This window comes from Ursus maritimus, unplaced genomic scaffold (genome assembly GCF_017311325.1).
Source record: "Ursus maritimus isolate PB19 unplaced genomic scaffold, ASM1731132v1 scaffold_31, whole genome shotgun sequence".
Lineage (NCBI taxonomy): Eukaryota > Metazoa > Chordata > Mammalia > Carnivora > Ursidae > Ursus > Ursus maritimus.
Genome location: NW_024425675.1, coordinates 1,663,812 through 1,676,962, shown reverse-complemented (window position 1 = coordinate 1,676,962; position 13,151 = coordinate 1,663,812).

Sequence of the window (13,151 nt, the reverse complement as noted above, 5' to 3'; positions counted from 1 at the left end):
AAGACACCAACATATCCTAGGTGTGCTTGGGTGGTCCCAATTTCAACCACTGTAGGCACCGTCAGATCATGTGATGGACCAGTCCAACTCTGTCTAACCCCTCTTGTACACATGTATAGGTTGATTAACAGGCAACAGACAACACCTCTTTCTTCCAAATTGCACTCAGTTGTCACAGGGTCTGAAATTTCATCATTAGGAATTCAATACTTGAATCTTGAAGATCTTGAAATCTTTAGCAAAATTTTCAGGAGGCTCTGTTAAAACAGCTGCCTTTATAAGTTATGAGGTTAGAACTCTTATCACAGGGTAAGTGGGTATTAGGAGTGGAAGAAAGCCATTTAAGTCTTGGTTGATAGGGCAATGGAAGAGAAACTCAGTTTTGTTCAAAATCTAGTCCATGGCTTCACCACATATAGTGTCATTCCAATTTATTTGCTGAACTCCCTAAAACAACTAGAGTGTTAAAAAGTGTTGTTATTGAGATAAGGCAAGATTTTGTTATGTTAAAAACACTGTGTATTTTGTTAAAAAATGTTAGACCATATGTAGTGTTTCTACCAATAGGAAACAGCAGAGGTTGTAATCGAGTTAGTGAATGTTAAGATTTCTGGGTCCCTGATATTAGGGAGAACTGGAAGAGAATTAGGAGCTAGAGGATAGGGAATGACTGATTGGAAGGATATAATCAAATGTTACAAAACTTGATTTCTGCTATTACATCATTGCTGCTTTTTTTGGTTTGCCACAGGGCAAAAACAAACTTCACTAGAGTCAGAGAGAGTTCTCAGAAAACTAATGGGTTTCCTCTTACTCAGTTGGAAGTGATTAGGTCTCTCTTATTGGACGTACACGATCAAGGGCAAGTAGGAGCTCTCTGAAAGAAAAAAAAAAAAGGCACATCTCACCATTAAATGTGCTCCTGTGGGGCTGAGAAAAGTTTAGCAGGCTTTAGTTCCCTCAAGACCAGGGAACACCAGGGTAAATGCTGACCAAAATGGAGATGTCAACATTTTTAAATTAGTAAGAAATCTGAGCATTTTCAGTTATGCCAAAAGGCTAAGTTCTAGAGATCTGATGTACAAGATAGTGCCTACAGTAAACAATACTGAATTGTACACGTAAACATCTGTTAAGAAGGTAGATCTCATATTAACAGCTTTTGCCACAATTTAAAAAAGAGAAATTTATCTGATTCTACCTACGGGTTTGATTTTCTTTCTAAATCATTTCTTGATTGAGTATTGAATATTCTTTTTAGAATCATTTTTGGTAGTATTGTGTCGTGTGTTCTCAGATTCAGATAACAGTGTCTGTGGAAAGTGAAGTGCCTAGACCATGAGAAAGCATTGCTTATCTGGTGGCACTTTATGCTGACTGTGGTATGAGGACCCTGGAGAAGATTTAAAAGGCTTAATAGGGACTAATCCCTTAGCTGTCACCACACCACTGAAATTACCCTTGCTAATATCTATTGCCTCCTCTTGGCCAAATCAAACAGAATTTCAGGCCCTCATTGACCTTTCTACGACATTTGACACTGTTGACTAACATGCTCTTTGCTCCACTTCCTCCTCTGATGCCACCTTCTGCTAGCTCTCCTTCCACTGAGCAGATTGCTTCTTTTCAAGCTTTTCCACAGGCTTTCTTCTTGAACTCTGAATTTCGGTATTTTCTAAGATTGTATTACTTTTGGACATTTTCTCTTTCCTCTTCACTCTATTGTCCCAAGTAATCCTCCATGTGCCTAGGGCTTCTCCTGCCTACGAAATAAGCCTGGAGTCCCTTCACAAAGCAAATAAAGCCCTTGGCTTCATGTCATGCCTTTTTGTTGGACTTTCATTTTTATATTTCACCATTTAACTCCTCGTGTCCAAAATTACAGCACTTTCATGTTACATGCTCTTCTTTGCACAAATCAGGCTGCTCGCTTTCTCCATGCCTTTGTTTCTGTGTCCCCAGTGCCTGGACTCCCCTCCTCCTGGCCTAATCTCCTGGTGAACTTCCACTGAGGAGTTCCTTTGACTTCATTTGACAGGATTAGTCATTGTTATCTTTCCTCTTCACTCCCTCTCTACCGTATGTTTCTCTATATGTTCCCCCACTTATGCTGAATGCAATTTTTATGTTTCCTATTAGGTTATTACCTGTGTAAGATCAAAAACTAGATCTTGTTCATTTTGTATCACCTGTCACTTATTAGCAGTGACTATATTGATATACATAATAAACTCAATAAAGAGTTATAAACGGAATGGATAAAGCCAGTCCTTAATTCTACAAAATGGCTGGTTACATGGATCACAGTTTGTCTGACTTTTCGTTTTCTCATCTCATACACTCAAATTTTAAGGACAATATTGTGTTGACCAAGCAGTTAATTGTGAAGTCTGAAGTGACTAATTTCAGATACATTCACTGAAAAGAGAATGACAGAAAGTGTTGTCTCTAAGTACCCTGTTTATTCTGTAAATTGGATAAAATTAGATTGCCCTGGTCTCATCACACTTCATCAGTATGGGTTCCTATTCAACATATCCCGTGTTTATCCAATCTAAATAAAAATCTCATCCCAAACCCTAACTCTCATCTGATAACCACACCTTTTACTTTACTAGGAATATACATGTCTATTTTCAGAAATACAGAGCATCGACTCACTCTGTCCAATCTACCATCTCAAATTTGTTTACAATATCATCTATCTTTTTCTTTTCTCTTCTATTGTAGAAAAAGTTGTACCCTTCTCAGATCCCTCCCCTTCTCCTCCTTCTCCTCTCTTCTCCCTCTCTGTCTCCTTCACATACTCCTTTTTCTCCTTCTCCATCTAAACATGTACTCTTCTTGCTATTTTTTTCATTGTCCCCTGCCTTATTTTTTTTGTTTAACCTTCAACATAGCCTTCTTTGCTGGTTCTTTTCTTAGTCTCAAATATATTCAACTCTCTCTATCTTAAAAATATGTCTGCTCAAATATGCCTACTTTTCAAGGTCTCAGCCCAAATCCCACTTCACAACTGCCAAAGTCAATCTTTGACCCCTGACAATCCACTTTATGCCTCATCACTCTGTTGCTGTTCATCTTGCTGAGATTACATAGCAATTGCCCTCTTTTCAGGTCTCATGATCTTGACCTTTCTGTAGAATTAGCACTGTGAATCAGATACTGTTGATTGTCCCTTTTCCTCATTTTTCTAGGGGTGCATTTCTCTTGTTTTTAGCTCTGGCTTTCTGACATTCCACTTTAGCTCTGTTAATTAGGGTTGCCATAACAAAGTAGCACAGACTGGGTGGCTTACAGAACAGGAATTAATTTTCTTATAGATTTGGAGGCTAAACGTTTAAGGATCAAGGTGTCATTCTTCTTCTGAGGCCTCTCTCCTTGGCTTGTAGATCGTCATCTTCTCCCTATGTCTTCACATGGTCTTCCTTCTGTGTGTGCCCATGTCTCATCTCTTCCTCTTACAAGGGCACCAGTCATATTAGATTAGGGCCTACCCACATAATCTCATTTTACCTTAATTACCTCTTTAGAAGCCTTATCTCCAAACACAGTCACAATCTAAGGTGCTGGGGGGTCAGACTTCAACATATGAATTTTGGGGGTTTACAATTCAATCTACAACAACTTCCATTGTTGGTTCTCCCTCTTTGCCTCTATTATTTGCTAGTGCTCTCAGGAACTGTCTATGACTGTGCTTCTCAAAATATGGTCCCAGTACTATACTTGTATTTCTGGTTACAAATACTTATCCCTTAGCTGCATTGTAGACCTCTTGGGTCAGAATCTGTAGAGAATGGGCCATGGACCATGCCTCTTAACAGGCTTCTTCAATGATACTTATTTCCTTTAAAGTCTGAGAACTAGTACTCTGCATGGTCCCTGGTCAACTCATTTACTGCCCTGGCTTTAGCTGCTGACACTTTTGTTCATATCTTTCAATTTAGGGTCATTTACTACTTTTAAAGCTTCAAATACACTTACCAACTATCATATGGACATATCTACCTTGATGTCTTACTGATATTTCAAATTCTACATGTCTAAGGTCTAATGCTTTATCATTCTCCATAAAATTGTTTCTCTAAATACTGGAAATAACTAATGGCATTTCTATCTCCTTACAGTTCAGAGCTGTAAACAGAAAAGTCATTTATTTCTCCTCTTCATTTACCTCACCCTTCTCCCCATTAAATCCAGGTAATTCTTCCACAGAAATGTCTTTCCAGTCTGACACTTCTCTTCCCTGTAGAACCATAGTCCTGGTTCAAACTTTTATCGCTACTCTCTTCTTTAGGTTGTTGCAACATCCTTCCAGCTGGTTTCTCTCATCTCTCCACACTGTCAATCAATTCCATTGTTGCTTCTGGAGTCATTTTTCAAAAATCTAAGTGTAATCAGTTTATTTATTTTAAGCCCTTCTGTGAGCTTCTCTGTTAGATTAGGACACTGCTTCCCAGTAAGGCTGGTCATCTGAGTAACTGGGGCAGTTTTTAACAACTCAGACTCCCAGGCTCCAAGGCTCTCCTGATTCACTAGCATGAGCTGAGATTCCAGTTATTGGGAGGCCCAGCAAGTCCGGGACTACCTAGCAGTTGGATTCCAGGCCTGCAGGGTGAAAAACAAACTTCTCAGCTTTGTTGTTTCACCGTAACTCTTAACCTACCTCTTCTGCTTCATCCCCTGTGCTTGTCTTCCTGTCTATGAGACAAGACTTACTAGGCTTTTCTAAATATGACCAAACATCTTACCATAACTGTGCAGCTTCTTTCACCTAAAATTCCTTTCTCTGCTATCATCAACTGGCAAACTCTATTTTATCCTTTAGAGTCTAGTTCACATACCCCCCCTTTGGTCAAGTTCCCTCAGCTCTTGGTGCCTATCAGTTTGTCTTGTATGTCTATAGCAAAATTGCTATATTACAATGCAGTTTAGCTATACATGCATATATCTGTCTCTACGAAAGACCAGAAACTCCTCAAGTTTCTAGTGTCGAGTGGCACATAATGGAAGCCTCGTAAACATTTATTGGATGGATGATCTGGGCCCAAATTTAATATCCTGTGTCTGATCCTAAGGATAAGAGCCACAAGAGTTTCTTGCCATGATTAGAGAATGCCTATGTTGGAACAACATTCTAGCTAGGTCCGAAGGGTACAGATATTTTCTGAGGAACAGGGGACAGCCAGAACCCAATAGGCTGTGGCTCAGGATAGACCCAGCAGAGTTAACCAATATCTATCAGAAAAAGGATTTGATATCACAATTGAAGGATGTAGAAGTACATAGCAGAGGATATTACCTAATGGTGTAAACATGTTGTGGTGGGTTAATAATATTCATAGATTCTTTGCAGCTCTTCCCAGTAAGACTTGGAGTCTATTTCTCTACTACTTGAATCTGGACTGACTTTGTAACTTGCATCACCCAAAAGTATATGGTGTATGATATTTTAGAAGACTTCTGAGCAGGAGTCCTTGTAGCTTCTGCTCTTTCCATCTTGGAATGCTTCTACAATGATGAGAAAAGAGCCCTGCATAGCCTACTAGAAGATGAGAAGCCATACAGAAGGATACCAAAGTGCCCCAGCCAGACAACCCCAGGCAGCTGCCAGGTATGTGAGTAAGGTCACCTAGGATGAGGCAGGTGACTGCAAGTATGTGAGGGAGCTCAGCCAACAATACATGAGCAGAACACTACCCCAGCCATTCTAGCTGCACTCCACTCTCCCTCTCAACCCCCAGAAACATGACTAGATAAATGGTTGGTTATATTGCAGTGCTAAGTTGTGGGGTGCTTTGTTCTGCAGCAATAGATAACTTATACATAGCTTGGTAGACATAGTAATGGTATTTTGGACCATTAATTACCCAACTCATAAGACATCTTCCAAAACTTCTGAGAGGTGGGGCAGGTTCTGATGTTCACAAGCTTAGGCAGGATTGGCTTGAGGATGGACAGGAGTTGAAACTGAAGCTGACAACCAGGCTTCCCTTGTGGCAGCTGTGAGGCTCTGGGCAGAACAGAGATGGACAGGAAAGGAGAGTGAATAATAAGCACCACTAATAATGACCATATTTTCAATGATCACCTGTGCCTGGATGAGTGCTATGTAGAAATGGATGTTGTCACTGTCAGATACATTAAAATGTAGCTGGAATTGTAATGACCTTTTAAAAAATGATCCTTTCCTGAGAATTCTTTAAAAAAAATAAATGATTTTCAGAGTTGTCTTTTATTCTTAATTTCTTACGTATTGTTTTAAATAGCTTCCTAAGGGGCGCCTGGGTGGCTCAGTCATTAAGCGTCTGCCTTTGGCTCGGGGCGTGATCCCAGGGTCCTGGGACAGAGCCCCGCATCGGGCTCCCTGCTCTGCTGGGAGCCTGCTTCTCCCTCTTCCATTCCCCCTGCTTGTGTTCCCTCTCTCACTGGCTGTCTCGCTCTGTCAAATAAATAAATAAAATCTTAAAAAAAATAAAAATAAATAGCTTCCTAATGCCATATAAACCTTGAATAATGTGTAGGAATAATTTATAATCATAGCCTTATCTCTGAAACAGTGTTCTTATGAATCTTCACAGCCATGATGAGGAACTGGTGACGGATGGCTGAACACCGGCAGGATCTGTAAGGGTTTGGTGGTGTTTGGCACAAAGTGCCGTATGGTTTTCAGGACCCTTCTCTCCAACAGATGCAGTGTTAACACCCTGCTGTACTTAACCTCTATGATGGCTTTTGTCTGTCATCATATCTCAGTGCATTTCAGAATTCAGCTTCTGTTGTAATTTTTTCACTCCTCTCTTGAAAAGATTTCATTACATTTTCCATGTTTTAATCCAAACAGCCAATGCCAAAAAAAAAAAAAGTACAGCTGTAGTGAGTCATTAAAGTGATTCTTCCAGCTGTTTAACTATTATGTCTGGCCCCATAGCAGCTTCTAAAAGGCTAAGAAAACACTCTGCTTAGACTTTCTAGGCCTGAGAGTTTACAGATCACTGATTTTTCTTACATTAATAAACCCTTATTATCACCTCTTGGAGCAATGGAGCAGAGGAACATAGGGAGGAAACAAAGGATAAAAATGTTTTAGTATAGTAAGAAAAATCTTGAGCACTGGAGCCAACAGACCTGGGTTTAAATCATGGGTCAGTTGCTGATTAGCTCAGGACACTGAGAAAGCTATTTAACCTCTCTGAGTTTGTGCCTTTATCAGTAATATGATATTATCTAAGTTATAGAGCCAATTTGAAGTTTAAGTGAATGGATATAAGTTAGAAAATGCACACAGACAGTAACTGGGGCAGTCAGTCATCCAAACACAATAGCTGTGATATTTTGCCAGTCTGGAGGCCTTGCCTGCTTCCCCCATTTTTCCTTCACTGTCAGGCATGGGCTATGCATTGTGCTTTCCCCAGCAGTTGTGGTGTCGAGGACGAGGGCACAGCAGGCTGCAGTGTTGAGCCAGATGGCCCAGGTGTATTGCTTTCATGAAATTTACAACACAGGGGTATTTACACCTGTCACAGCTGTCACTCATTACAGATGGATCAGACAGTGTTCCCTGAGAGGTGAGCATGGATCTGTCACAATCCAGCTCCGCAGAAAAGCCGGTTTTCTTTCTGCCGCCTTGCAGGGTTGGGCAGATACCTTCCTGCCCTCCCAGGCAGCCCCTGCTCTAACCAAGGAGGAAAGCCCTATTTTGCACTCCCACTCCCTAGTTCCTTGCCATCTTTGAGTTCTTAGGGATTGAAGGAGGGTGTGTTCTTCCTCTAAGACATTGCTGGGCTGGTAAGAAAATAACCCAGGGTTTGGAAGGCAGGGCACAGTGCTGGGGCTGGTCTGGGACTGGAGCCAGACACTAGAGTTTCGATCTTGCTGCTGGTTAGCAATGGCTCCTTCTGTGAATCACTTAACCTCTCCAAATGCCACCTTCCTTTTTGTGATAAGAAAAATATAATAAAAGTTTTGAAAAGAATAACATCCAAGAAACTTACCAGCACTATACACCTTTGACTTTTATATCAGGAGAAGTCACCCTAAATTGCTAAATTAAGATGCCAGAAATAACGACAATAACAACAACAACAAGAAGAAAAAGGAAGGAGGTCTCAGTGACCCATTGAACATTGGCTTTGCCTCATATTTATTTCCAGATCCATCATCATATCATGGCTGCAATGTACCAAAAACTTTTGATTTTATTTTTTTAAAGATTTTATTTATTTATTTGACAGAGATAGAGACAGCCAGCGAGAGAGGGAACACAAGCAGGGGGAGTGGGAGAGGAAGAAACAGGCTCCTAGCGGAGGAGCCTGATGTGGGGCTCGATCCCACAACGCCGGGATCACGCCCTGAGCCGAAGGCAGGCGCTTAACCGCTGTGCCACCCAGGCACCCCAAAACTTTTGATTTTAAATTGGAATTGAGGGAAATCCAAATTAATGACAATTCCTTTTTTTTCCTCTTAATGTTTTCATTTTAATTTCAGAATAGTTAACATACAGGGCTGTATTAGTTTCAGGTATACAATCTAATGATTCAACATTCTATACATTGCTTACTGCTAATGGTGATAAATGTACTCTTTAATCCCCATCACTCGCCCTTCCACACACCTCCCCCCTGGTAAGCGTCAGTTTGTTCTCTGTAGTTAAGATTCTGTTTCTTGGTTTGTCTCTCTCTCTCTCTCTCTTTTTTCCTTTGTTCATTTGTTTTGTTTCTTAAATTCTACGTATTAGTGAAATCATGGGGTATTTGTCTTTCTCTGACTGGCTTACCTTGCTTAGCATAATACTCTCTAGCTCCATCCAGGTTGTTGCAAGTGGCAAGATTCCCTTCTGTTATGACTGAATAATATATATACCACATCTTCTTCTTTGTCTATTCATCTACCATTGGATAAGGGGCTGTTTCCATAATTTGACTTGTGAATAATGCTGCAATAAACAGAGGGGTGCATATATACTTTTGAATTAGTATTTTTGTATTGTTTGGGTAACTCTCCAGTAGTGTGACTACTAGATCTTAGGATAGGTCTATTTTAATATTTTTGAGGAACCTCCATACTGTTTTCTACAGTGGTTGCGCCTGTTTGCATTCCCACCAACAATGTAAGAGCATTCCTTCTTCTCTATATCCTCTTCAACATATGTTGTTTCTTGTGTTTTTTATTTTAACCATTCTGACAGGTGTGAGGTGATATCTTATTGTGGTTTTGATTTGCATTTCCCTGATGATAAGTGGTGATGAGCATCTTTTCATGTGTCTGTTGGCCATCTGTATATCTTCTTAGGAGAAATGTCTGTGTCTTCAGCCCATTTTTTTTAATGGGATGTATCAGTTCTTTATATATTTTGGATACTAACCCTCTATGAAATATGTCCTTTGCAAATATCTTCTCCCATTCAGTAGGTTATCTTTTAGTTATATTGATTGTTTCCTTTGCTGTGCAGAAGCTTTTTATATTGATGTAGTCTCAATAGTTTATTTTTACTTTAATTTCCCTTAGCTCAGGAGACATAACTAGAAAAATGTTGCTAGGACTGATGTTAGAGAGATTACGACCTGTGTTCTCTTCCAGGATTTTTATGGTTTCAGGTTTACATTTAGGTCTTGCACCATTTTGAGTTTATTTTTATGTGTGGTGTAAGTGATCCAGTCTCATTTTATTTGCAGGTAGCTGTCCAATTTTCCCAATACCATTTGTTGAAGAGACTGTCTTTTTCCCATTGCCTACTCTTGCTACTTTTGTTGAAGATTAATTGACCATATAATCATGGGTTTATTTCGGGGCTTTCTATCCTGTTCTGTTGATCTATGTGTCTATTTTTTGTCCCAGTACAATATTGTTTTGATTATTACTAGTGACAATTTTTTTAAAGATTTATTTATTTATGGGAGGGGGAAGGGCAGAGGGAGAGGGAGAGGAAGTGGCTCCTCTCTGAGTGGGAAGCCTGAAGCAGGGCTCAAGCCCATGACCCTGAGATCATGACCTGAGCTGAATTAAGAGTTGGATGCTTAACCACCTGAGCCACCCAGGCACCTCTACTAATGACAATTCTTAAAAGGAGCATAAATCCTTTTGTCCACAAATGTGAGGCAAAATGTCCACACGTGGACAAGAAATAAGTAATTGGTAGTAGCATAAATGTTCAGGAAAATATTATAAGATTGCTTTATGAGGAGTTAGTTGGAGTTAACAAAAGGGAAAAACATTTATTAATTTGAAAAAGAAAAAAAAACTTATTTTATTCCTAATTCTAATCACTGATCATTGTCTTATCTCAGAAGAGGACATATTATGGGAATATATTCTAAGAACCCCATGTTTCCTAGAATTCTTGACCAATCATAAAGATTTGGAAAAGTCCAAGTAAATTATCCACTCAAGTGTGTGTGTGTGTATACATATACATATACATATACACACACACACATATACATAAAATTGCGGATTTTGACCATTAGGAGGGGAGCTTATTCAAACGATCAATTGGGATGCTATTTAATATTATATTTTATATCACTTTAGGAAAGAGGGTGAAGGTAGAAATCATAATCATCAGAGGAATATGGCTTCACTCTTCATAGGAATTGAACTTCTAGTGGTTTGAGGTGTGAAAGCTTTTTAACGTCATGAATAGTGGGGGCAAGGTCCATAAAAATGAACAGATCCATAAAACTTGTGGTTATTGGTACATGGGTGAAATGGCGTCCTCCGGTGCTTTTTAGCCCCTGATTTCCCTCATGTCCAGTAGTGCTGGGATATGATGACAACTGGCTACAGTCCATCAAACAGGGTGGTTATAGTCTGATTTTGGAAACCATTAGGAGGTTTGGCCATGAGGCTGTCATAACTTCAACCCTGCCCTGAAAGAATGCTGAAATATCACAGATTTCTTCTGGGTCCTTCACTCCCGCATTAGAGATACATTATAACTTGGAAGATCTCATAAAAGACCCCTTACTTTATCCTAGAGTCACTTTTCATCCAGTGCAATGCTAGAAACCCCTTAGGAGAACAATCTATCCTGATCTCATGCCTGCTTCCTTTTCCATTTTCATTAAGTAAAATGAATGACATAATATACATTTGGTATATTTGTATTCTTGTATCCTTAGATTTTCTATGAAATAGGGTATACACTATTATGATCAGTGGAGGAATAAGTTAAACAGGACATTTGGTCGATGGTGATTGTTGTGGATTGATGTGTGATTCCATTGAATAAGTATATTCATGGCATACTTCCATACCTTCAAAGCATTTTTTATTTTATCAGAAATCTTACAGTCAATAAATCTCAAAATAAGTTGAGATAATTCTCACAACAGACCTTTCTTGAGGACACTTGGAAATCCTTGAAGGGCTTTTTAAAGCTGGTATTTGGTGACTTTGGAGATGAGTTTAAATAAATCTAATCTAAATTCATAGAAGCAGACAACTTCTGTTTTTCACTAAGTGCTAGATTAGCTTGAGACATTCCTTTGTGAGGACAGGCTATGGTAGTGGTAGCTCTTCTACTTTCCAAATTTTCAAATGGAGTTTGATTAATTAGTGACAAGATTTAACAATCTAGAGACAATTGTTGATTATAGGGAGACTTCCATTGGTTGGGAAACAGCCTCTTTCACATGGGCAAAGCAACTGTTACATGTTGTATCCCAGAACACAAAACTGCTTTCTCAATTGGCAGATTTTGTTTATCATGGTAATCGTGTGCTACTCTGACTTATTTTGATGGACTCACTGATTTTGGTTTGGCATATGTGCTCTTTCACATGGGTATTTACTTAGTTGTGTTTAGATTTATTTTTTCATTTTTGATAAACAATTTATTATTTTAGTTACTAAATAAAATTCACACACAACTATGTATAATTATTAATCCTCTTTATTGCTGAAAGTTCTTCAGGAAAAATTAAATTTGATGTCATAAATATGAAACTATTAGGACTCTAACACCTTTTCTTTCATTTAAATCAGGATTTCTCAACATTGGCACTGTTGATATTTTTGGCTGGATAATTGTGAAGGGCTGTCCTGTGCACTGTAGGATTTTTGGTAGCATTCTTGGCTCCTATCCACCTGTAGCACACTCCTTTCCCCAGTTGTAACAAACCAAAAATATTTCTAGGCATTTCCAAATGGCCCCCTATTGAGGAATATTGATTTAAACAATTATGTTTATATTACCATTTGATAACATGCAGTTTCTTAGAAATTCAATTATCAAATTATAACAGTACAGTCTTTGGAATGCTTAGAGACATTTTAATAACATGCACAACTTTATCATCAACACTATCATAAAAGCAAGATGTTACTTTTAAATATGGATTCAGATTTTGTCATTGAAACTTAGCACTCTACTGCTCTAAAACCTTAAAAATTAAATGTTCATCAGTCAAGAAAATTAAGGCTCATTATGTCAGATCACTGGTTAAGTTTTTTCCTTTCTTCAATTTAAATATTATTTATTAATACTGTCTAAATGAATTTAACAGGCTTTTCCATTCCTTCAATTTACTACTTCAAATCCATGAAGACAGTCTAATTTATTAGAATTATCTTCAACATAAGGACAAATGACTCTGTGTTAAGAGTTGAAGGCACTCTGTTATGAAGGACATGCAAGAGCTTTAGGCAAGCAACTTTGGGAAAATCTTATAATTGCTCAAAAGTCTTTATAAATCTTGACTATATTTTAAAGAGTTCAGGTTACCAGACAATGAACTTTGGGTTCATTGATTGGCACTCTGAATTTTAGGATGTTCTATTTAGGACAAATTTCCAATACACCCCTACTGTTGATCTATTTACTAATTTTCATAAAGGCATTTATGTGATGGCCAACTTCCAATGTGATGGCCTGTTCCTTCTACTCCTACCAGGTTCTAGGCCCTCTGTTTCTTCTAGACTTCACCCTCTTTAATATCTTCTTACCTTTTCGTAGAATGCTCTCTGTCTTTGGGTTGCCTTCTCGCACTACTCATATTTCAAAGCATCATTTCCTACCTTCCCTGTGAAATCAACCTGAATGTCTTCAATGTCAGTTTCTTCTTCCCCTGACTGCCTATAGTCTCTGAACTCCCCTACACATATAATTTCCTCTATTCTATTTTATCTCTGCAAAATTCTCTTACCCAGCA